We start from the raw sequence: 27,111 nt of genomic DNA, 5'->3' as shown, positions 1-27,111 counted from the left end.
ACTGGTTTGATTTAATTTTCTGGGGATCAGCGGACAAAATGAAAAATATCTGGAGTTTTACTTTCAGATTAAACTGTACCATGTATGGCATTATGACTTTAACTGCTCAGCTAAAGTAATGCAGCAGACAGGGCCCTGGTCTACATTACCTGGATATTCGGCGGCAGTCAACGGGAGTTACGCAAACTACACAGAGTAGCTTGCGTAACTCCCGCCGACTGCTGTGCTTCCCTTCTGCGTGCTGTCTTCACTGCACTGCGCCGATGGAAACTGTGTTCCCGTTGACACACCACTACGCTACTTGAGGAGGTGGTTTTACTCAGTCAACTTCCTGATCGATTGAGCGGGTCTACACTGACCGCTCAATCGATCCAGAAAGATCGATCTGGTGGCGGCGACTTTGCCGCTGTCAGTATAGACATACCCTGGGCTATAACAACAACTGTATTAAAATTCACTTCAAAATAAAGTGTGCAATAATGACACATGGGTTATTGATAACAAGATAAAGAAAGCCTTACTTTCCCAAATCCTGAACTGCATGAAATTGATAGTTCCAGTACACATGTTGCGAGAATTTAATTTACTTAATTGGTTGAGATTAAAGGGACCTTTGTCTCACAGGCTTAAATTCTGTGTCTCACAGCTTTTCTATTTAAAATAATGAACTGCACAACTTCACAGGTCTTTGATTTTACTGCAGCTCTGCTTTATATCTCTGAACTGGAAAAAACCTGGTACAGAACAACATGATTTCATCATGAAATCATCTGTAACAGGCTACTTCTCAAGGCTATGCTGCAAGGATGCCCTTGTTGGGGAATAATATATTTCAATGCTTATTAACAAGAAACACCACACACACATAAATAGTTCTTAGTGGGGAGAAATGTGCCTTGGATCAATTTACCACACAGCTGTAAAAATAAAATAGAATCTCAACTGATTGAGCATTTCATACATCACCAGAGTCAAATGAATGACTGTGTTTAATACAGAGACAAGGTGGGTGAGGTAATATCTTTTATTGGACCAACTTCTGTTGGTGAGAGAAACAAGCTTTCAAAGAGCTCTGTGCACCCACCTTGTCTCTCTAATGCTCTGGGACCAATATGTCTACAGCAACACTGCATACAACAATGTTTAATACAGAAGCAGTCACAACTTTGCTATTTATCACCGAACAGCTGGAAATGTGTTGAAACCTACTTAACCAACAGTGAATCACAACTCAGTTTTGAGCGGTGGACCCTCTTCCATTCAAACATCTTACGGTTCTTTAAAAGCACTAATGAAACTAAGACCTTTCAGAAGTAAGGAAGTGTCATCATCCCTATGATACAGATGAGGGCAAAAAGCCACAAGGAGATTAAGTGACTTGTCCCTGGGCACACAGGAAGTTTGTGGTAGAGAACATAAGAACATAAGCTTGGTTTTGCATCCCTGCCCATCCTGGCTAATAGCCACTGATGGAACTATCCTCCATGAACTTATCTAGTACTTTACTGAATCTTGTTATAGAGTTGGCTTTCACAACATCCTCTGGCAAGGAGTTCCACAGGTTGACTGTGTGTTTCGTGAATAAATACCTCCTTTTGTTCATTTTAAACATGCTTCCTATTAATTTCATTTGGTGACCCTTATTACTGAAGTTTTTTTATAACCCTTTCTAATCTCCCTGAGTATTTCACAATCACTATCACCATCCTGGTCAGATGGTCAATAGCATATCCCTACTTCTATATTCTTATTACTCAAGCATGGACTTACTATCCATAGAGACTCTATGGTACAGTTTGGTTCATTTAAGATTTTTACTTCCTTTGACTCTATGCTTTCTTTCACATATAGTGCCACTCCCTCACCAGTACAACTTATTCTGTCCTTCTGATATATTTTGTACCTTGGTATTACTGTGTCCCATTGATTATCCTCATTCCACCAAGTTTCTGTGATGCCTATTATATCAATATCCTCATTTAATATGAGGGATTCAAGTTCACCCAACTCAGTATTTAGACTTCCAGCATTTGTATACAACTTCTTTAAAAAATTGTCACTTTTTAGCTGTCTGCTATTATGTGATGTAATTGAATGAGACTCTTTCATTTGATTGTTTCTCATCAGAGCCTACCCATATTTTATCATCTTCCATCCTTTCTCCCTTACTAGAATATAGAGAATCTCAATTAATAGATCATCCCCAATGGAAGTCTCTGTCTAAACCACATGCTCCTCCACACCTGTTGGCTTTCCCCCAGCCCTTAATTTAAAAAACTGCTCTACAACCTTTTTAATTTTACAAGCTAGATATACAATCCAGGTCTCCGGATTACTACTTCTATATTTTAATTACAAGACCATTCTTTTGTCTCAAAAGCCAGCAGTTTGGTTAGCTGAGCATTGAAGATTTCAGAAGCTTATCTGATCTTCTTTGGCCTGGCAATATCACACAAACAGACCTTCTTGCAAGCTCACCAGTACTTTCTGGTTTCAGTAGGATCAAACATACCAAAAAAGGTAGCCTCTCCCATGGTTTCTTGTCCTTCCTCTTTGCTGATTCATTTTAATGTAGCTATTGTGGGATACACCGGTCGCAAACATGGTGATTATGCTTCAAAACCAGCAGACTAGATTCAGCCCCGTTAACTCATAGAAGTGTAAATCACACCTTCCTGCACCACGAAGGACCACTGCTTCCAGAGGAGAGTCCCAAAGGAGAGCAGGCAGTGTTTCCACGCACTGACCTCTCTTGGGAGCTATGCCAGGGAAAGGCATCTTGAGTTTCCAACAGGGTTGCAAAAGAGATGTTAGTGGAGGCTGGTGGACAGGACGCATTGAATTAAAATATCCCAGACTGTCCTAACAGCATCACTAACCAAACTATGCCACCCACTTTTGGGCTGTACTAGTCTTCTGCCAGCCCCACCCTCACTCCTGGTAGATTGAAGGTTGTTGACAACATTACGACTACACAAGCTCCCCTGGCAGATTTACCACTGATGGGTCCTGCATCCTTCTGTCTGGATGAACAAGAAGTGAATCTAATCTAATCAATTCCAGAGTATTTATGGTTAACTACAGGGCTTGTCAAAATTTTTCCATCAATATTGTTTTCCAGGAAATTGATTTTCAACTAAATTAAATTTTTTGCAAAAAATGTCTACTTTTCAGGGAAAATTTTGACTTTTCATTGAAAAACCAAAACGAAAAACCAGTTTGAAAATGTTGAAACAAAACATTTCAATGTTTTCAATCAAAATGTCTTGTTTTGGCTCAGTTTATCACTAAAGTGTGTCCTCGTGAGTTACTGTAGTGCCTCATTGGAGTTGTGGTTTAGGTGCCTCATAATTTTTTCCTGTATGGCCCAGGTTTTGCAGCTGGACTATAGTTATCATGATGCACCACAACCGCTTAGTTAGAGAGGAAGCAGACACAATTCACTGTTAAAGTGCCCCTAAACAAAATGTTTCACTCCAATAAACCAAAGTAATTCCTGACCAAAACAAAATATTTATTTCAATTTTCCCAACAGAAATTTTTACTTTCACTGAAGGCTTTCAGTTTTTTATTGAAGTCAAAATTTTCTGTGAAAAAATTTTGAAAAAACAAAATCGTTTTACTTTTCATTGAAATATTGCACACACAAACACTCCTCATTTTCTGACCAGCCACAGTTAACCATCATCTTTGATAGCTTACAACATACAGCCCCATCAATTAAGGAGGAGACATTAATTGCACAAGGCCCAGTTATTCACTTTCAGGGTCATCTGTATGGCTACAGGACAATCTTTATTCATGGAAACGTCCAAGAAAGGCCAACAGGCTATCAGCAAAGGATCATTCATGGTGTCACCCTTTTTCAACTCAAGTAGCTAGTCAAAGTTCGGTGCTCTGGAGATGTTCACATTGCTACCAGAAATTAATGGAGTCTGCTATTTCCTTTGATGCAATCTTGTTTATTTACAAGGAATGTACAGAGTTCTGCTTCTCTGAATGCAGAAGAAACCAAAGGCAAAAGGAATAATTTCTTAGTTTACAGGCCCATTTCTTTTTCAGCCAATACTCTCAACCCAGAACTTTCTCTCTAGCTTTCTCTCAGGATCACACCATACTTACAGGCTTCTGCTTGGACTTCTTCAGGCTGTCTCTGTCCCTCCCTGCTTCTGTATTCTACCTTCCCACAGTATTGAGTGAATTTCCACAGTATTCAGCAAATTCATCCATTCCCACAGTCCAAATCTCCTGAACGGGTTCACATAATCCTCTTGTTTTAGGTGGGGTACTGAGATTAATTTATCCGTACAGTATGTTAATTAAAGGGTATGTTCACACCCATCAGTCTGAATGAGATTTGAACTCACCCCATAACAAGGCTTCACCCAGCTCATAACAATAAACAGGTAAAACAGGATTTTGTGATTAAACATCAAGAGCCCTATTCACACACACACAAAAGGAATTATATTTAAGCATTTTTTTCAATTATCTATTTAAATTTTCAATTAAGCAAAATTATGGGTTTTAAACATTTTTTCCCAATTTTTATCGATTTAAATTTTCACAGTTGGGGGGTATTTAAAGGACAGTAGACTCATTCAAAAAGTTAAAAGCTTTATAACCATTAAAACACAAACTGTCAGCACCATATGTCAAAATGTACAAAGTAAATGTCCTTAAGTCAAACTCTAACAAGTTCTCAAGCAGCATTTTTCTTACTTAGCCTATCTGTCAATTTTAACTGTTATTAATGGAAATATTTTTTCGTCAGTTTGTGAGTGGTGAAATTGAAGTTAATTAACATTTACTGACAAAAATCTAATCCTTCCAAGTCTACTTATATTTGAAAAACTAACTGAATGAAAAAAATGCACAGCCAGAAATGGAACCACTAACTCCAGGCCACAAGTTGCAACAGAGAAAAATTAAGATGGTTTTATTTTTACCCACAGCCTTCAGGAACATATTGTTGGATGCTGGGTTGAGCTGCCAGCCCTGGAGATTAAAATCTTCCGATTACCTCACAAGAGACTCAGCTCACGCAGCAGCAGTAGAAGCATCCCTTACACTGCCACCTGCCATCTTTGATCCAGAGGGGTCTCCTATAGGGGAGAGAGCAGGTCAGTCTCTATAACTGATGTCTGATCTTGGCTTTTCTTTTGAAAATGCCAACACAAAGTGCTCAGATAATGCCATCTATGGTGGTTTTTGTGAGATGGACACTTCTGCAGTCCAAGAGGAATTAGAATGAGGCCACCAACTGTTTTCAAAGACTTTGACAGGAATAATTTTGGCTCATGATTATTAACCTTTATTAATGTTGGCCAGTTCTTTTCCTCATTACCCAGAATGCACAGGTTCACAGACACACTCTTCAGCTAAAGAAATATGTCGTTTATTAGCTGCTTCAGGGTACGTCTTCACTGACGGTGGCAAATTCGCCGCTGTCAGATCAATCTATCTGGATCGATTCAGCGGTCAGTGAAGACCCGCTCAATTGATCCGGAAGTCGACTCGTTAAAACCACCCCCTCAAATGGCACAGCACAGTGAAGACACAACGTAGAAGAGGAGTTATGAAGTTGACGGGAGTTATGCAAGCTACTGTGCGTAGCTTGCATAACTCCCATCGACTTCCGCTGAATTTGAAGATAAGTGTAGACCAGACCTCAGTGAGTGATCAGTCCCCTGAAACAGGGCACAGCATAGGGTTAAATGTAAACCCACACTCACATTCAGGTGCTGGTCTTAAATACATCATTACAAAGTTATATATTATATAAACACTTTTCTGCCTAACACTAAGATTAGTTTGCTAACTCAGCTGTTTACTTGATTGTACTGCTCAGCCAGTTGTTCATGTGATTGAACTGCTGACCAAGTTGTTCAATTGATCAGGTTGCTGGCTCAGCTTTTCACCTGGCTGTTCTCTTTCCTTGTCATAGGTCTAAGATGTCCCAACACCTAAAATATACATTTTACATATCACATCCTATAATTATTTATCTAATGTCCAAAAGTGTGCCAGATAACAATCTTGTAGACTAGATAATTTACAGACAAAGGATATAAATAAAGACTCTTATTTTGTTCAGTTTACTAAACTCCAAGCATAGCTGACAGTTTTCTCAACCTTTTGCCTATTGTCTTCCATTTTTTTATTCCAAGCCCTGCCACTGGCTTTCTTAACCCTTTTCTATTTTATCTTTTTTCATTTACTGATTTTCAAAAATGGGCTTCTAAATCTTTACTTAGATGACTACGTCAACAGTCTGATTTTGAAAAGGAGTAGGCATCCTGCAGTGCCCATTGACTTAGAAGCCTAACTTTAGGTACCCAGTTTCGAAAATATTGGCCTTTGGATAGATTTAACTGAAGGGTTAATATGGCATCCACTACTCCTTTAAACCATCAAGCCTTAACTGGGCATCTTCTTGCTGCTTTTAAAACTAATTTATCTGTAATTTGTGCAAATCCATCTAATTATGGAACCAATATAATAAATATAATTACATATCAACTGTGAAATTTTAAATAGCTATATCTCTAATCCTAAAACTATAGAATTCTTATTAACCATCATGAAAGACATGTGCACCTGCTACATTGCTCAGCATTTTTGAGGAGTACAATCTGCTGCCCTTTCTCAGCAGCAGATGAAAGTGGTTAAGGTCACAGAATCCTTTTCCAGTATTTAGAACCAGGAGAACACTAGAAATTGTTGAGAAATAGGACACCTAACTTCTTTCCTGACAATCCATGGGTTCTCTACAGATCATCAGCCTATCATTGGGTATATTAGTTAGAGCACCCAGGAACTCCACTTAAACATCTCTACTGAGTACCAGTTCTCTATGCCTGAAGGAAATTATTCCAAGAACTTTTCTTTATTTGTTATCCTTGTTATCCAAGGACCTTTTTATAGTAATTTTAGGACCCAGTCCAGCTCCTCACTGTATGATGCAATATATGCAATGGAGATTGTGAATACATGTGGCCACGTATTTTGTGTTGAGCCCTGTCTCTTTAAATGGAAGAATTGTGAGCACTGCTTAAGATCCTCCTGGCTCTAATTCAGGACAGCACTTAACTACATATATTGACTTCAATGGGACTTAAGTGTGTGGTTAAATTTAATTATGCCCCTATGTGCTCTCTTAAATAAGACATGCTTTCCTGAACTGAGGCCTCTGTGAAGGAAGAGGAAATGAGACCAGGCAGGTAAATGTTGGGCTTGGGAGAGAACAAGTGACTGATTCACTTACCCATTGGGTCCTGTAAGGGTACATCTTCACTGACAGCAGCAAATTTGCCGCTGTCAGATCGATTTATTCAGATCGATTGAGCGGTCAGTGAAGACCCGCTCAATCGATCTGGAAATCGATCTGGAAGCCTCAAGTGGCATAGTGCTGCGTCCCATTGGCACAGCACAATGAAGATGCTGCATAGAAAAGAAGTTACAAAGTCAACGGGAGCAAGGAGTAGCTTGAGTAACTCCCGTCGGCTGCCGCCAAATTTGAAGGTAAGTGTAGACCAGGCCATAGTTAGGATGTTTGCATCTAGTAACTACAGCAGTAGGTGCATTAGGAACTATTAGACAGAGAGTTTAGGTCCCCTGATTATATTCCTGTTTTGAAGCAACGCGTGTCAAGGAAGAGCAGTGTGTATCTAAATAAAACAATTTTCATTAGTTAAAACTATGCATCTGTGCAAACAATCTGACTTGCATCAAATAAGATGAATCCAAGGAATCAGTTGCATCATGCATTCAGTTTTGAAAAGTTCATCACAGTCTGAGAATATGATTGGAATGTAGGAATTGTCATCCTGAATCAGACCATTGGCCCATCTGTCTAGTGTCCTACAGTGTCCAGCACCAGATGCTTCAGAAAAAGGTGCAAAAAACCCCACACAAGGCAGAGGTGGGCTAATCTGCTTCTCATGAAAGCCTCATACTGACCTCTAGTAGTTAAAGATTAGTTTAAACCCTGAAGCATGATGTTTAATATCCCTTCCAATACTATTATTTCTAGCATTAACTATTATAAACTATTGATCCATGACTGATTATTATGATTTCAGTGGATTATATAAATTAAATGAAGCCTTACACTAAAAGCTCTTCTCAGTAGATTTCGGTAATTGCTCCCATACCCATATTGCCCAGTCACCTCCTTCTTCTTTGAATTGTCTCCTACCCAGTCTATTATCTTCCAGGCCCCCATCTCAACCAGGGACTGAAAAAGCACCATCCACATATGATGAGAAGAAGGCACAGAGCCGAATGGAATCATCAAAGGTATATTACCTCCCACCTGCATTGCTGCACAGAAATCCAGGCACAAAGCAAGAGATACTGCTGTGGAAAAGAAGTTCTTCTGATACTCCACTGCCTTCCTGCCCCCAGGAAGCTATGGGAACCCATACCTCAAAGAGTCAGGGATGGGGACAGTGTCACTGAAGCAGCAAAACATACACAAGAAAAATAGAAGATTCAAGCACAGATGATCCCTTCTACACACACATTTCCAAGACAGGCTGAGCCTATCTTAAATTCAGCATCATGAGTGAAATTACACCATTGGTTTCTTAGGTGTTGACAGCAGAACAGAACTACAGATAACGCTGTCCTGAATGAAAAAAAAAAACATAAATTCTTGCACTAATAACGCTGCCAGGATCACTGGATAAAAGTAACTTGACATAACAATTGCAGTACAAGACTGGGGTAGGGTTATCCCATTGTGACAGGTGGACTAGGCCCAGAGGCCCCTTGCTGGAGGCCTCAGAGTCCTGCCACACTCATCCCAGGAAAAGGAGCAGTGGAGAGGTCCTCTAAGCAGCCCAGAGTGGCTGCAGGGGAAGCAGCCAGTCAGAGAGGCTGCAGGGAAGCAGCCAATCAGGGCCCAGGAGGTCCCTATAAAAAGGAGCTGCAGAGCCAAAGACCAGCCTTTGCTGGAGCTTGCAGATCCTTGCTGGAGCTAGAAGACTGTAGAGGTGCTCCTGGCTGGCCAAAGAGAACTGCAGCACAAAAGATAATTCAGTGCTAGTAGGAACCGGCGGAGCAAGGAAGAGCTCCTGGCTGGCTGCTGGGATTCATAGTAAGATAAGTGCTGTGGGGAAATGGCCCAGGGAAATGCAGTTAGTTAGAGGGATATGGCTGCTACTTAGAGGGTCCCTGGGTTGGGACCTGGAGTAGTGAGTGGGCCTAGGTCTTCCCCAATTGCCACTGGGGAAGTGGCTAAGCCCTAAGAAAGGGTGTTGAAACAGGACTGGGAAAAAGGATGTCAGCTGGACTCTGATACAACACTGGAAGGGGGCTGAACTGAGAATGACTCAGCTGCAGAGCTGGTGAGAGGACTAAAGGGCAGGCAAAGAGCTTCTAGGCAGCAGGACCCCAACTGAGGGTATCATGATGGCCCTGTTGAACTGTTAAGGGACTGAGCCCGAGGAGGGCTGCAGGGCAATACCAATTGAGATAGGCCAGACTGGACCATATACCCTGGAAGGGTTTTTTCCTGTTTCACACATGGCCTGTACGACTCGCTCAGAGAGCTGAGTCACCGAAAACTTGCCTGACAAGCATAGCAGCCAACAGGGGGCACTGTGAGCAGAGGAAACAGAGTGCAGATGCAGACACTCCTGACCAGAAGGGGGCACCTGTGAGATATGGGTGCCTCCCCATTACATTTGGTATCACATGTGGGGATCCTGTGAATCAACCCCTGATCGACAAGAGGTATGACCTGTTGGTGGCAGGTCAGCAGCAGCAGGGGGCCACTATGCAGCAGAAGCACCAGCAGTGGACCCAGGCCCTGCTGATGCAGTTAGTGGAGAATCTGCACAGGCAACAGGAGGCCCAGTTTGTGGCATAGCAACGGTGGCAGAAGACCCACCCCAACCAGCAGGTGCAGATACTAAGGCAGCTGGGTCACACCGCACCCGAGAAACCAGTTGGTGACAGAACTGGTGGTTGTTTGGCTCTGGGCCCAGTGAAGCTCGGATTGGATGATGACTCCAAGGCCTTCCTCCAGATCTTTCAGCGGGTAGCAAAGGCAGCAGACTAGAAAGAGTCAACTTGGGCGACCCACATAGCACCCTTCTTGACAGGTGAGGCATAGGCGGCCTACCAGGCAGTAAGTGACAAGCGAGTGAGTTTCTACCCTGTGGTAAAAGCAGCCCTTTTGGATCATCTAGGGCTGACATTGGAGGCCTACAGACACAAGTTCCAGACAGAATAGTTCCTCCAAGGGGCACGACCACGGGTCGTGGCCCAGAAGTTACGAGACCTGGTGACACGCTGGCTTTGCCCAGAGACCAGCTTTGTGGAGAAGCTCCTGATCCTGTGGTCCTAGAGCAATTCCTGAAGGTCCTACCTGGAGGAGCACAGAGCTGGGTAAGACATTTCCAGCTGGCTTCAGTGGGAGAAGCAGTTGAGTGAGGCCTATCTGAGGCCAAAGGAGAGCAACGGCCCAAGCTGTATGGCAAACTGAGAGGGGTTTACCAAGGGGCAACCCAGGGAAGCTTGCAAGGGGGAAAAACCCCCAAGGCTTCTAGACTCAGGGGGTGCACTGCAACAGCAAGGAGTCCAGAGCACCCTGTAGCCTATGCGAGGCCCTACTGGGAAGAAATGAGGAGACCCAGTAGTCTTCTACAGGTATGGCCAGCCTGGGCATATTAAAAGGCACTACCCAGCAATGGAATGTGACTACTTAAACTGTTACAGTGGGACCAACAGTGGGGTCTACTCCACAGATCAGAGTGTCACTCCCACTATGGGAGTGACAATCAGGCTGGAAGGAACTTTTATTAAGAGTCTGGTAGACTAAGGTTTGGGAGGACCAGGTAAGGGTAATTGGCCTGGACCGACATCTCCCAGTAAATGTCTCCTGTGTATATGGGGCGACCCAAGTCTACCCCATGGCAGAAGCTAAGCTGTTTTAAAAAGCTGCAGGGTATCTTAGCCCCAACATTTAGATACTGGTTAGATTAGATATTTGGCTATTAAGCTTAACAGTATTAGAAATATTTTCATTTTATCTAATTTAAAATAGATGGAGGTTGGTCTGTATTTAATATTCGCTTGCACTGTTTGAACCCCAAACACTGTCGGACTGTACTAGGGCATGGAAAACCAGAACAGTGACTAGAAACACAAGAGAGTCTAACCTATTTTCAAGGTGGGATCCATAGTCATGGCTTCACTCTGTGCCTGTTGAAGATACTGGTAAAACTCCCATTGAGCTCAGTGAAAAAGACAGTTAGTCCAATACTGAGTGCTTTGGAAAATTCCAGCCTCCTCATCCTAGATCAGAAAAATGAAAAAGATGAAAAGTAAACTTGATTTGAAAAATTATATCAGTTCTAATAAACTAATATAATGTTAGTAACACAGAAAAGGATACTTTTTAAAAAAAAACATATTGCTTTTTACTAGATATTACCCCTTTATCTTTTCATGCTTCTAACAGTGACCAGGCCTATTTAAATTCTGAGATGGTGGGTGAAGCCCGTCAAACACAACAAAAGGCCCACTCCCTCAGATAAAGGGGGAGCCACAGGAACCAGAACATAACCAAGTACCAGAATGACAGCCCTGGAGAATCTGTTCTTTATCCACAACCAGTACAGCACAAGCAGTGGTGATACCAGTTCCAGGTGTCCGTGCCCTACTCTGGACAGACCAGCCTCTGAGGTTAAGATGATTCTTCAGTCTCAGTGGCTCATTTAGTTTTTGGCCCCTCTGCTGAGAGTCACAATTAGTGCCAGTTCTTCTTTCCAATTGATGCTGGCATTTGTCCATTAGGAACTGAATTGGGAACCACTAACTCATTTAACACCAGGCTACCAAGCAATCATCAGGTGATAAAACTAATTACAACCGATCTGGGCTGGATTTGAACTGCTAATGTATAAATAATAACTTCTGTATCTACTGCCAACCCTTTGCATCATCCAATCTCCCTACCTGATTATTTTTGAGGGACAGCTTGGAGTCACCTGAGATTCAGCCTTAGAGGAAACTAATGGATAAATAGAAAGCTTTAAAACTCCCTGAAGGAATATGCACTGTATTTCCAAGTCCTGGCAACTCCGGTGTGAAACAACATAGAATTATTTTAATAAGAGCAGTGATGAGTTATGAATGTCAATTAAGCTATCAAATTTGTAATTTCTTTACCTCTTTTTTCTTAGACTGTCCAACATATTTAACAAGAGCTGCTACTGAAAGGATATTATTAGGTCAGAGAAAACAAACACTCTTCATCTCCTTTAGTTAAAGCTGATATTCTCCAAATGGCTCTCACTTCTATGATCCTTGAACTTTGGTGATGAAAGTAATCATTCTTGTCCGTGTTACCTGATAAAAGAAAATATCAGTTGTAAGTAAACAACGCACCTTTGATAAAGAGTGGTGGAGAACTCTAAACTTGTAATACTGTATACCTGCCGAGCAGCAGCGTGAGCAAGGGGCCAGCTGAATCATTCTGCCTGTGGTGTGAAAAATTCAGACATGCATCTCATATGATAGACATAAGAGTTAGGATGCAACTCTGTCTCTCTGTATGTAAGATGATGATGAGAGATTTGCACCATTTATGCTTCATAACATTAAATCCCAACATACCGAGCCAGTTTATTCTATCTCCCTGCTCTCCAATGGGTATCAATTGACCATCTTTCAGATGAAATTTTTAAAAAAAAGTCCTAGTTAGTCATGAAATGACTCACAGAAATTTAGTGAGAGCAAGAGTCTTATGTATTCCTGCTGGTGTATGCAAATAAATCTGTGGGTAGTTACTAGAGATGGACTCAAACCACAGCATTTGGATCCATATTGCAAAAGTTCACAGATATTCAAAGTTAGGGTCTATATCTATATCTGCATCCAAAATTTAGCCCCACTCCAGGACTTTGGGAGACCCACTGTTCCGGTTTAGGTCCAGTGATTACATTTAGGCTGATTATATATTGCATCAAAACATCTTCTATCTGCTTTAATGTGTTGCCTCTTAATTGCATGTGTGTCCCTTTATTGTTAAGGAAGAGAGTGCCTATCAGTATCCAGCTGGCTTTCCTTCTAAGTCATTCACTATTTTATATAGCCCTACCATATCAACTCTTACTATTTTTTCCCCACTAGCTCAGCTCTGCAGGCAGAAAGTGTTGTACCTATTTGCAATGTGCATTTACCCATTAATGAAGTTGGTGAAACCCGTGGATAATAAATTGAGACATGGACATCTAGGTTCTAGATTTCCAACACTCACTTGGAGAGATTTCAGACAGACATTCTTACTGTGTATTATTTTGATTCCAATATCTTCAGCTGAGGCAAGGGCCCTATTGTGCTAGACACTTTATATACACATACAGAGAGAAAATCCCCATCCTCAGGAGCTCACAGTCTAAACAGAGAAGTCAGGCAAATGGTGGGAGAAATGACATATTATCATTCCCCCATATACAGATAGGGAATGGAGGCCCAAGGAGATGAAGTGATATGTAGCAGAACCAGGAACTGAACAGGTCTCCTGAGTCCAGCACCTTAACAACTGTCCTCTCTATGTCATCTATTTAGATTTTTTAAAAATCCTGTTGATTTGTTTCATCTCCTAATTGATATTTCAAACTTTTGCTTGCATTTTGTTATTTGGAATATTTCAACTTTGCTATCACTTCCAAGGCACGTTCAAGGAATGATGCAATAAGCAGCACTGATCTCCCTGCTATGATGGAGGCTGCACTTTAAAACACCATTAAAGACCAAAGGAAAAAATGTTTGAATGTGATCTTATGTCTAATTCACTCTTTTGAGCCAAAGCTGGTACAGTATGTACGCCACAATCCCAACTGCTCAGAGTCCTCTGACATTATATGGGCTTATAAATTGGTGTGGAAAACCACATACACATACATAAACCATCAGCAAAAACTAAAAGCAAACCCAAACTGATACTTTTTTTAAATGTTTTTTTTTTTAATTGTTTTCTTCCCCGATTGTTTTCTGTTGAACTTTCACATCATAACCGAGTCCGGAGCCCAAATCCTGCTCCCAGGAAAGTCAGCAGCGAGACTTCCATTGACCTCAGTAGGGTAGGGCAGTATCCAGAAGCACAAGGGCTAAGATACCATAAAAATGGGGTTTTTTGCAGTATAACCAGCTGGCTGAGAATGGACCAGAAAAGTTCAGCACCAATATGGACACAAGAACTAATGGATATAAACTGGCCACCAGGAAGTTTACACTTGAAATTAGATGAAGGTTTCTAACCATCAGAGGAGTGACGTTCAGGAACAGCCTTCCAAGAGGAGCAGTAGAGGGGCAAGAAACTTAGGTGGCTTCAAGACTAAGCTTGATAAGTTTATGGAGGGGATGGTATGATGGGACAGCCTGATTTGGCAATTAACTAATCTTTGACTACTAGCAGTAAATATGCCTAATGGCATGTGATGGAATGGTTCTGAGTTACTACAGAGAATTTTTTCCGAGTGTTGGGCTGATGAGTCTTGCCCACATGCTCAGGGTTTAGCTGATCGCCATATTTGGGGTCAGGAAGGAATTTTCCCCCAGGGCAGATTAGTAGAGGTCCTGGGGTTTTTTGCCTTCCTCTGCAGCATGGGTCACTTACTGGTGGATTCTCTGTACCTTGAAATCTTTAAACCATTATTTGAGGACTTCAATAATTCAGTCTTAGGTTAGGGGTCTATTACAGGAGTGTGTGTGTGAGGTTCTGTGGCATGTGTTGTGCAGGAGGTCAGACTAGATGATCATAATGGTCCCTTCTGACCTTAAAGTCTATGAGTCTAAAGTGTCATCCAAAAAATAAGCTAGTATAATATTATACACATAATACAGATTACAATTGTAAGTAGTAAGTATATATCACATCTGTCCACATCTTCCTTACAAAAGTCCTTAGACAGAACCTGGATCAGAATCTAATTTTGATTCAGATATTTATAAATCATAATAGCACTTAGTGGATCACTTTAGGTTATTCTGCATTATTCCAAAAGGGTCACTGCATTTATACATTTGAAATGTCTCTAAGATATCCATGAGACGGCCCTGTTTTCAGGGCACTTTAAAACAGTTGTAAAGTTTAAGTTTGGCACACCAGACTGGGCAGGATTCCTAACATAATTTAAAATTAAAACAAAATAGAATAAAAACTATGAGTTGAAATAACATAATTTTTCACTTAGCAGAATTTTTTTCTCCCAGGAGTCTATAATTCTCCTCATTGGGGCCATCAGCAAGGGGTGAACATAGGCCTTTCAGTACTGAAAGAATAAGCCATTAACCCTTCTGCTAAAGGACCAGGTCCCACTCCTTGCAGCTACTGCAGACTCTCTAATCTTTTATGTGGACCAGCCCCTACAGGGGAACAAAGATCCATATTTTTTTACTATGTGTTACCTTCCCTACTTTGATGGTCAAGAGGGGGGGTTTTTGGGGTTTTTTTTAAGAACAAACTTAGAAGCTGCTTCATCCATGTTGTTTTTCAAAGATATTGTAGTGAGCTTCTTAGCACATGTGTGCACCATTGCCTTATGTGCCAGTCTACTTTCATGAGTATCCTCCTGTCACCTTAATACCCTGAGGCTTGATACTGTCCTACTGAAGTCAACAACAAAGCTCCCATTGTAGGATCAGCAGCCCCTAAACGCCTCCAGTGGATGAAATCAAGCATCCATAGCTATGTTCCACCTGTCTGTGGTGCAAGAGTCCCAAGGCTATGATCATTATGTGCTAAGTTTTTTATTTTCTAGAAAAGATGTGCCAAAATCCATACAAAAATAGAATATGCCTAAAAAACACAAAAAAATATTATGCCATGAATAAGTTCCTTTAGTAGTGGGGGCAGAAGACCCTAAGGAATGCCTCTCTAGATAACTACTCCTGGGGAAATCATCTGGATAATGAACATCTAGACCAAACCTCTGCGAAGTAGAGTACCTCTTTAGAAAACACTGGAGGTGGGGGAGAAATATGTCTAGGCCATACCGCTCCAGACAGACTCTTTACCACCTGTTTCTCCCTGAGAACCTAAAGGGAGACGTTTATAAGGCAGAGCCTGAACAGCTCACAGGTGAACTAAACCCTCCATTCCAATTAGACCCAACAAGATCTTTTATAAGACAGGACCCAGCTGCTTTCTCCGTTTTTCCTGGCTTTTGGGTAGCTATGTTTCTGTTAGTCCCTTAAGGACAGATAATAACTAGCAGCTAATAACTAATTACAGAATTGTTGCTATTGTAGTTATTAGAGGTGTTCCTTCATCTCAAGTGATTGTCATTTGTGTTTTCATATGCTCTTGAGCCAAGATGATCTGAGTTCACTGTTGTTGTGAAGCAAGGAAAACCACAGTACCCAGCATATAGTGTTAACCATGAAGTCCTACTAGCCACGGATTTGTCACAATATGTATGAAAAATGAACCAAAAAAGTTTTTACCTGCCAAGACCTGATTCTATTGTGCTATATGTTCCCTGCAATAGCTGATGATTTAACAGACTCTCACTACAGAGCAGGGAAATGTTTTGGTTTAGGTGTTTAGTGATATCAGAAGCAAGGGGAAATACTGAACCCTGAGTTCAGGTCTAGCTAAAGACATAAAAGATATATTTACTTGTGCTTTTTACCTCTATTCATACAGTTTCCTATGAATGATTTGGAATCTTAAATTATTGTTGTAAGTGAGATTGGAAGATTTTTCTAATCATCAGTCTTTGTTTCCATTTTTTCTGCTGAAAACTTAAAGGACTTAAATGTAAGGCTTTTAAAGTCTCACTTCTATCCATATGATTTAGTCAATCAACACAGCAATGGCAAGAGAGTACTAGAGATGGGCTAGGTAAATGGGCAGGGATGGCTACTAACTTTTTAATTTTGAAAGGAAAAAACACATGCTTTAGAACTCTGAAGTTCAGAGTTTTAGTAGTTATGTAATTACATTCTTAATGCTGTTAGTATTGCCTCTCCTCTCCCTCGTCCTTTAGTTTGTCACAAGCTTTGTGTCTTGTCTAAGGCCTGGTCTACACTGGTAACGAAGATTGACGTAACGTCGTTTACATCGAACTCCTAAACCCTGCATCTACACTGGCATGGTAGTTCCGTCGACTTAAAGCGCGGTAAAAGTCAACCTAATAAAACCACCTACACAAGTGGTGTAGTGCATAATTCAAATTTCATGGGTTGAATTTGTGTCAGTGTATACAGAGCGTAACATAATTTGATGTTAATGGCCTCCCATAATGCCCCATTGTGACCACTCTGGACATTCACGCTCTGCTGTTACGTCGCCACGCAAACACAAAATAGCCCCTCCCCTCAAGCCCCAAGAAATTTTGAATTTTCATTTCCTGTGTAGCCAGCGTGGAGAGAGTTTTGTAGCTGAACTCGTCATGGCGACTGCAAGGTCCAAACACACTCTGGCATGGAGTCGACCAGAGGTCCTAGATCTCATCGGTCTGTGGGGAGAAGAATCCATTATGGCTCAGCTCAGAGCCAGCAAAAGAAACTTTGACATATACAGGAAGATATCCCAGGGCATGTTGGAGAAGGGGCACAACAGGGACGTGCAGCAGTGCCGCGTGAAGATCAAAGAACTACAGCAGGCATATCAGAAAGCTAGGGAAGCTAACAGCCATTCTGGTTCCTCGCCCAAAACATGCCACTTCTATGAGGAGCTGCATGCAATTCTTGGCGACAACCCCACCACAGTGCCACCATGCAGCATTGATACCTCCACTGGATTACAGTCCAGGGAGAACAATGAGGACTCTGTGGACGAGGAGGAGGATGAGGAGAGCAGGGTGCAGGAAAGCAGGGTGTCCATTCTCCCAGGCAACCAGGACCTATTCCTGACCCAAGAGCAATCCAGCAACACACAGGCCAGCATTAATGATCGTGATCCTGGGGAAGGCACATCTGGTGAGTTGTTTTTTTCCTTCTTAGTGGTTATGTCCCTGATCCAATCTCTGAAATGGCCTTTTTATTCGGAGGGAAGGTGATGTCTAGGTGTAAGCGGACTTGACTGGAGGGTTACTCCTGGAACAGATTATTTATGTGCAGAGGTATGCTCCAAAAATCATCCGTTGATATCTCCAGGAAACCCTCATGTAGATATTCCGTTACCCTTTGCACAAGTTTTCTGGGGAGGGCAACCTTGTTTCTTCTGCCACGATAGGATACTTTTCCATGCCACGCTGCAATTAAATGAGACGGTATCATGGCAGAACATAGCAGCATAGGAGCCAGGCCTGTATCCCGATGCGTGCAACAAATCTTCCCTTTCCTCCTGCGTGACTCTCAGGAGATTGATATCGCTCGTGGTCACCTAGAGAAGACGGGGCATGTTTACAGTACCAAAGCTATACAGTTGATACCCTATACTCCTCTAGTCCCCTTTCTATGGGCATAGTTGCTTTTAGTATAACTTTAAACTGTAAATTAATACTCACCTCTCATTAATAAATAAAACTTTGCAGTGTTATTATAAATTCATAGCTTAGTTTGGGAGGGAATTGGAGGGTGCTGATATCGATGGTAGGGGGGATGGGAAATAAAGGTACAAAACATACAGAAACCATTACTGCAGGTCATTACAGAACCAGTTTTTCAGTGCTTCCCGAAGGCGAAGTGCTCCACGGTTGGCTCTGAGCGTATTGCTTCCATCTGGCTGCTCAAAATTTGCAACGAGCCTTTCAGCCTCCAGAGCACAACCATGGGGGAAACTTTTCTCCCTTCGCTTCACACACATTATGAAGAACACAGCATGCAAATATATCTGATGGGATGTTTTTTTCACTCATGTCTAGCATAGTAGGGAGACATCTCCATCTGGCCTTTAAACACCCAAATGCACATTTCACCACCATTCTGCAAGTGTTGAGCCTGTTATTAAAACTTGTCATTGTCAAGGTCCCTGGTATAGGGCTTCATTAGCCAAGGGAGCAAGGGGTAGGCAAGATCCCCCAGGATCACTATTGCATTTCCACATCCTGATGTTAATTTTTCGGTCTGAGAAGAAAGTGCCCACCTGCATGTTCGTGAACAGACCCGAGTTCCTAAATATGCATGCGGCATGCACCTTTCCAGACCACCCCACACTGATGTCAGTGAAACGATCCCTGTGATCCACAAGGGCCTGCTACACCATTGAAAAGTACCGCTTGTGGTTTATGTACTATTGCAAGGTGGACAGGCGCTAAGATAGGGATGTACTGCCATCAATAGCCCCCCCACAGTTTGGGAAGCCCATCACAGCAAACCCGTCTAGTATGTCCTGCATTAGTACCCAAAGTCAGTCCCTTCAGAATAGAAGTCTATTGATGGCCCTGCATACTTGCATTACAGCAGCCCCCACTGTAGATTAACCAACTCTGAATTGATTCCCAACTGACCGGTAACAGTCAGGGATTGCCAGCTTCCACAGAGCGATGGCCACTCACTTCCCCACCATTAGAGCTGGTCTCAATCGAGTATTCACGTGCTTCAGGGCCGGGGACAGCTCCATGCAAAGTTCAAGGAAAGTGGCCTTTCCCATATGAAAATTCTGCAGCCATTGATCATCCCACAGCTTCATAACGATTCGGTCCCACCAGTCTGTGCTTGTTTCACAGGACCAGAACTGGCGCTCCACGGACTGCAGATGATGCGTAACAGCCTGCAGCAATCGGGAATTGTTCCACTCTCTGGCTTATAGCAGAGCAGCCTTGGTGACATCGCTGTTGTCTGTGCTTCGGGTTCTCTCTCGGCTTTGAAAATACTTCAGAATAAGCCGTGAGGTATTTATGATGCTCACAATAATAGTGTAGAGTTGAGCAGGCTCCATGTCTCTGCAGCAATGGTGAGCGCGCAGCATAAACAAATGGTGCGAAAATCCATTTCCTGTTTGTTTGGGGCAAGAAGGGAGAGGGAAGGAACATAGCATCATGGGATGATAATCTTTCCAACAGCCTCCATGGCTAGTTGCACTGTGGGATAGCCACCCACAATGCATTGCTTTGAATGTCGACCCAAGCGTGGTAAGTGTGGATGCACGAGCCTGGCGCAAGCAGCGTGGTGTGAACATGCTCCTGTGACTTCTAAAAATCGGTGGGTGAAAGTCGATTTAAAGTACATCGACTTCACTCTGCAGTGTAGACATACCCTAAATAAGATGTTATGCTCTTTGGGGCAGGGACTATGCCGTATGTGCTTGTACGGTGTGAAGGACAAGATAAACTGATCCTTCCTGGGATCTGTGGGCACTACAACAGTTATAACCCCTCATGTACACACACCCCTTGCAGATAGAGAGGCTGTTTCTGCGAGTGCTGAATTCCTCCTGTGGTGTTTGTGGTCCCGTGGTTGAGAAAACCTCTCTCTGACTACCTCAGAGGAGACATGTGAAGGATCAGGGGGTAAACAGGCTAGATTTTCAGAGGCCTGCCTCCTAGATTACATTCCCAAAATGCATGCAGTCATCTGTGCCTCCAGTACCTGCATTTTCATACTTAAGACCACAAATGCAAATTTTCTAGACTCAGTTTAGAAAGTTCCTGTGAAAATATAGCCTCACATGTTCAACAGTGATTCCCTACTAGGCAGAACTCCCAGCCCCCAAATTTCTACCCATAGGAAATTTTATTTCTAAGAATGACGCTTTTGAAAAACTAAGACTGAGAATGGAAATGCTGATGGACTGAAACATAGCAGCATAGATGCTGTGGCAATGTTGATCTAACCCAAACCCTTCATGTTCTTTCCACACTGCCTGGGAGGTTACAGTTAGCTTTTTCCTTTCCCTGAGGAAAGGAGTGTAATAAGAGTTAACCACTGGCGTTCCTGGCAGTAAATCATGGGATTAACAGTATTTCAGGATTGTAGGTTAAGAGGTCATGCAGCATTTGCTATAGACCAGTAAACTTGAAAAGATTTCTGGTGGAGAAAAAAGTAATTTTATAAGCCATCAGCACTCACTCTCACAATGGCTAGTGATTTTATAACTGAAAGAGATTCATATGCCAAAACTCCTTAATTATGTTGTTTCTCCTGTTAAGAACTTGATTTACAAAAATGAAACAAACCACAGTTTGTTGGGGTTATTTCCTGCACAATCTGTTTCTATTTCCCTACATTTCAGTTACAGGACAATGTTCTCTTTCGTTGACTGGAAAAGGAAGGTTGCATCCTTTAAAATAAAATAGTACATTTTTCCAGCATACACCCTGACAGTTATCCCTGTGATTTCATATGCCTCAATTGAAGAGGAGTGTGAATAATTGCCAGACAACTCATGAATACAGTCCTGGGGGCAGATATGAACTATTCGGATCAAACACGAATGCAACTCCCATTGATGTCTGCAGGACAATATCAGGTTTTACACCAATAAACTGACATCTGTTTACTTGGAGGGGAGAGGTAATGCACACAATATGCTGGCAAATCATGAGCCGTTATGGTCATGTATGGTACACTGTCTTACCTGTTGTGTCTTTGCTTGTTACAGAACAAAAACAAATAGAGAAACCACATGGCACAGCTCAAACTATTTAAAGAGATACTATCCTATCTCTGTTTACTACAAATGTGCCTTCCTGTAAAGCCCTAGATTGTGGGATGAGGGAGTCTGTCACAAGTCCTGCAGGGACTCCAGAGGTTTCCTCCTCCATTAGGCAATTGTTTGATTCAGTCTCAGTCCAGACTGGGTATAAAGAGCTGTAGCTTTTCACCTGCACCTACCTGCCTCTCCAGGTGACATTGCTCTGCTACCCTAACACATCTTGTGCCAAAGATCTATAAAGTAATTCCCCAAAGATTTGTTGGTTTTTTTTGCCACTTGGCCCTTATTTTAGATTTGCCCCTGTTCAACTGGTACAGCAAAGATATCCTAGAAATATCACATCATCACAGTTCTTAGAAATTGAAAAGACCTACCGAGCCCTTGAGTCTATCCCTGAGATACAGTCATCTGACAGATGATCCATTTAGCAATACTATCCTGGATCCAAAAGGTCATTACTCTGATACTGTGAGAATAATTGTTTTATTATTGGAGGGGCTCATAATTCTCTCCCTTTGAAAAAGCTCACAGGGAAAGTGGATGTTTGTCAAAGCAGCAGGACAAGTGGCCTTTCAAAATGACTGCGTGAAATCTTTAGTCATTTCAGTCTGCCAGAACAACTTGTGAGAGACAACAGACCACAGTTCGTCTCTCAGGAGTTTGAAAATTTTATGAAAGCAAATGGGATATATCATATCACCTCAGCACCATACCACCCATCCACCAATGGATTAGCGGAAAGGTTTGTGCAGACAATTAAACAAGCTTTTGAATGGGCAAATGTCCCCATGCATATTTTAAAGTGTCAGGACACCTTCTTACTATCCTATGGAAGCACCCCTCATGCTACAACCAAAGCGTCTCCGACCTTTCTAATGATGGGATGACAGCTGCGCACTTGCTTTGATCTGCTGAAACCCGCCAAAGCACAAGTTGTGCAACATCAACAGCACAGGCAAGTCATCAGACGTGTGCATAAAACAAAAGACCGAACCTTTAGTCCTGAACAGCCTGTTCTAGCTCGAAACTATGTTTCTGGAGCTAAATGGGTCCCTGCTACAGTCATCACCCAGACAGGACCTGTTTCCTACACTGTCCAGATTGCAAATGATCTCCCCTGGTGGCGGCATGTAGATCAGTTGTTGCCAGGTCATACAAGTCCCAAGGACACATCTCCAATTGAACTGCCTGACCTCACCATTGCAGGTGAGATATCCTTGAGCCAAGAGTCACCTGTTCCTGACTCGCCTCCTCCATCCACCCTTGCAGCAGATACAGCACCCTCACCTGTTCAAGCTATGAGCCCTGAGTCCATTGTTAGACCCACACCAATAACACCTTCCTGTGCGAGAACACCAGAAGTCCACCATAATCCACCTAGAGAGAAGGCCTCCTCAACGGTTGAATCTTTAGCTAGGGCAAACCCACATTTACAGGGCAGAATAATCCCCGGAGTTTAGCCAGAAAATGAGGCAGTCTACCTTCATTCCCTTGTTTATTTATTGTTCTGTTAAATGGACATTTCCATTAAGGGGGGGGGAGGAATATATTATATTTTTTTGTATCCTGCCTACTTTGCCATAGCTAACAGAGGTAGAATATTATGGGATAGCTCAGCCAGTTCTGTCTGGTCTTGAGTTGAAGAATAAAAACTCAGTCTGTATGTGTTTACATGTCTCTCTGTCCCTGTCTGCTGGTTTCTCTTTGAGTGCAAGTAACTTCCAAATATCCAAACATAGCAATGACTAACAAAACTGATTGCCTTCCATGATGAGATGACTTTCTCTGTGGATGTGGGGAAAGTGGTGGACATGATATACCTTGACGTTAGCAAAGTTTTTGATATGATCTCCCTCAGTATTCTTGCCAGCAAGTTAAAGAAGTATGGGTTAGATTAATGGACTATTAGGTGGATAGAAAGTGGTTGGATCATCAGGCTCAACAGGTAGTGATCAACAGCTCAATGTCTAGTTGGCAGCCAGTACCAAGTGAAGTTCCCCAGGGGTCAGTCCTGTGGCCTGTTTTGTTCAACATCTTCTGGATGATGGGGTGGATTGCACCCTCAGCAAGTTCACAGATGACACTATGCTGAGGGGAGTGATACATAGGCTGGAGAGTAGGGATAGGATACAGATTGACCTAGACAAATTGGAGGGTTGGGCCAAAAGAAATCTGATGAGGTTCAATAAGGACAAGTGCAGAGTCCTGTACTTAGGACGGAAGAATCCCATGCACTGCTACAGAGTAGAGACTGACTGGCTAAGCAGCAGTTCTACAGAAAAGGACTTGGGGTTACAGTGGACAAGAAGCTGGATATGAGTCAACAGTGTGTCCTTGTTGCCAAGAAGACTAATGGTATATTGGGCTGCATTAGTAGGAGTATTGCCAGCAGATTGAAGGAAGTGATTATTCCCCTCTATTTGGCACTGGTAAGTCCATATCTGGAGTTTTGTGTCCAGTTTTGGGCCCCCCACTACAAAAAGGATGTGGACAAGTCGGAGAGAGTCCAGCGGAGGGCAACAAAAATGATTAGGGGGCTGGAACACATGACTTATGAGGAGAGGTTGAGGGAACTAGGCTTGTTTAGTCTGCAGAAGAGAAGAGTGAGAGGGGATTTGATAGCAGCCTTCAACTACTTGGAGGGGGGTTCCAAAGAGGATGGAGCTAGGCTGTTCTCAGTGGTGGCAGATGACAGAACAAGGAGCAATGGTCTCAAGTTGCAATGGGGGAGGTCTAGGTTGGATATTAGAAAAAAAAATTTCACTAGGAGGGTGGTGAAGCACTGGAATGGGTTACCTAGGGAGATGGTGGAATCTCCATCCTTAGAGGTTTTTAAAGCCTGGCTTGAGAAAGCCCTGGCTGAAATGATTTAGTTGGGGTAGGTCCTGCTTTGAGCAGGGGGTTGGACTAGATGACCTCCCTGAGATCCCTTCCAACACTAATCTTCTATGATTTTATGATTCTTCTATGATTCTAGATGATCTAGATATTCTGAGTACCTGTCATTCAATCTGAAGTAAATGCAAGCTGGATGTGCTAAGCTTCACTGAAAAAAATCAGGCTCTGAAAACTACAAAGTTGACAAAGACCACCAGCCTATTTCACATAAGCCTCCAAAATACCTTTAGTCACCAACCCCCTGAGTTACTCATTCTTCTTGTCTGGCTGTGATACCTTTTAAAATTACACAAAAATAATCTTGTAGAGATCAATAAAATTAATGATAGGTAGGTGAAACTGTGAGCTAAAGAGCATGTTTAGAAAAAAAGCTGTTATCACTGACTGCTTTTCAGTCTGAATCCATATTCACCGTATATGTACTCAGTCACTCAGAACAGTGTTAGACTGAGGCCAGTGTTCACTACAGAGAAAAAGCAACAGGGCATCAAGCTGGAAAGTCTAATAGGAAGATATTACATTTGTGCCTTTACTGAAAATGGTTGCATTATTAAGTGCCCAAGTGTAACAGAAACATTGGCCTCAACCTAACAAATAGTCATTATAAATATTCCTCCTGTTGTTTTTTTTTATGGTTTTATGGTTTTTCATCAAAATCTGATGTGTCCTTCGGCTCCTCCTCCAATCCTTGGATGATAATATGTTTATAGACCTACAAGTTTTTAAAACAGTAAAAGGTGTAATAGTTAGATAATGTCCTTCCTTCCTGGAGTGAGTTATTTTCAAGTTGCTTTTCTCTCTATAATATTTTCCATTTTATTGCCTCAGAGAAGGAACTTACCAGATAGCCAGGACTGGAGGATTGAGGCCCAATTCTAGAATACAGGAATGACTCGGTATGTTTCTTTCCAAGTGGTAATCTTATCTTCTAAACAATCTGTGGGGAAAGAAGAAAAAAATCATGTTCTAACTCTGTGGCTGGCTCCTCTTTACCAAATGATGTATTTAGTCTCATCACTGCAGGTGGGAGGCATTATTTTGTTAGCTGCATCTAGAGATTGCACATTGATTTTGCAACCATCACATTGATTTTGGCCCCAAATTTAAGTTTTCTAGAAAATATGTTTTACAAAGATCAATAGAAACATTTTTTTAAAATCCACTACAAACAGATCTTTTGTTTGGTTTTAAATGTTCCACTGCACTGTTTGCAATTCAGACACTGCAGCACTGTGATGCTACATGTAAGCCAGAGAGTGAAACAGACTAAAAACAAGAGGGCAACTGACTTTTAGCATTATCTAGCCTCCTAAAAGAAAAAAAAATACCAACAGCATAAACACTGAAAAGTGAATTTGATATTTAACTGTGTGTCTGTTTCAATATTTTAAATGGTAGCCCAGGCTAAGAATATGAATCTGAACCTTGAAGTGTCCCCTTACTGTATTGTAGTGCTGTTAAAAATACACACACACTAAATATTTACTTATGGTTTGTTTGGCCTGTAGGACAACAGAGGGAGTCCGGATAGAGCAGCTGGACAAATCTGTTCCAATAAAATAATAACTGACCTAAATCTTCACCCCATCTCAGGAAAAAACAAACATTTTTGAGCTTTGAAGTCCGTCCGTGTGTGTCTCCCCCCCCCAATCATCCTGCATTTTCAGACACCCATAGAACATCTAGCAGGGAGGATTAGAAGCAAAAGTGCCAAAATATTACAAGACAGACTGTTGTCATGACATTTCCTCCTCAAAGAGGTCTGGATAATAAAGATAAGTGCTTGGCTCTCCGCTGCCTTGCACCTTGAAATAATTTACCTCTGTTTAGTCTTGGTGCAAAATGCTACCAAATCAGAACTGTAGTGGTTTGCACTCACTTTGCTCAGGTGTAAATTGATGTCATGAGGCACTAGGCTGTGCTTTTGTAGAGTATGTGCATCTGCATGAAGGAGAACTGGTAATATACAAGGGCTAACGGCAAAGTAAGGAGATTAATGGATTCCTAAAGACAACTACTTAAAATGGCTCATATTCTGAACCAGTGCTGAGGGCTGTTAGTCTGTTACTTGCTTTCACCAGCTGCATTGGATTATTTGCAATACAAAACATTAAAATCCTTTGTTTGTTTCCTGAGATGACACAGTTCAGGAAAACCTTGCCTTTACAGTGCTATTTTTCAGTTATTTCCCTTAGTCATGCTATGCCTGTAAGAATGTCTGATTACCCAGAGAACACCTTCTGACAGCTCAGATTCATTACTAAGTCACCACATTTAAGTTTTTCATGTGCACAGGGCAATTATTTTTATGAATGACCGCCAGTAATATTTCAGTAAATTAGAATGCATTTTGAGACTATTTTAACTGGTACTTAGATACCACCACACCTCTCAAACGTGCCTCATTCTGAGGGGCTTCATTCATTTTAGTGACAGACTTCCTATGTTCCACACCAATTTGCTGTTCCCTCCCACACCTTTTAATGCTGAAAATTATTTACATAAGAAAGAAAGAATTCTGAGACTGAGGGTTCTACAAACAGCTAGAATGAATAGAACGAATCCCATAGCATTTAAAATCTCCAGCCTGAATAATTATTTGTATCCCTGATTTGGGGTCTGTGTCGCACATTACAGTCTATATTTGGGCT

The 27,111-nt window shown here is 42.0% G+C and overlaps 2 long non-coding RNA genes across 2 annotated transcripts; one reads left to right on the top strand and one right to left on the bottom strand.

Moving 5' to 3' along the window:
- Positions 1-4,928: 4,928 nt before the first annotated feature.
- On the bottom strand, positions 4,929-25,397 carry LOC137164502 (uncharacterized). The gene is made up of 4 exons (XR_010923058.1): positions 25,302-25,397; positions 12,184-12,363; positions 11,172-11,307; positions 4,929-5,105 (listed from the first exon to the last, which is right to left on the bottom strand). It is a non-coding gene; the product is annotated as an uncharacterized lncRNA (long non-coding RNA).
- Positions 10,345-25,996, top strand: LOC137164503 (uncharacterized). Its single transcript, XR_010923059.1, has 3 exons — positions 10,345-10,398; positions 25,289-25,356; positions 25,969-25,996. It is a non-coding gene; the product is annotated as an uncharacterized lncRNA (long non-coding RNA).
- Positions 25,997-27,111: the final 1,115 nt, after the last annotated feature.

The sequence above is a fragment of the Emydura macquarii genome, unplaced genomic scaffold (assembly GCF_026122565.2).
Source record: "Emydura macquarii macquarii isolate MOO-44397 ecotype Brisbane River unplaced genomic scaffold, CSIRO-AGI_Emac_v2 contig_2676, whole genome shotgun sequence".
Lineage (NCBI taxonomy): Eukaryota > Metazoa > Chordata > Testudines > Chelidae > Emydura > Emydura macquarii.
This window is presented reverse-complemented; position numbering and strand designations above follow the sequence as displayed.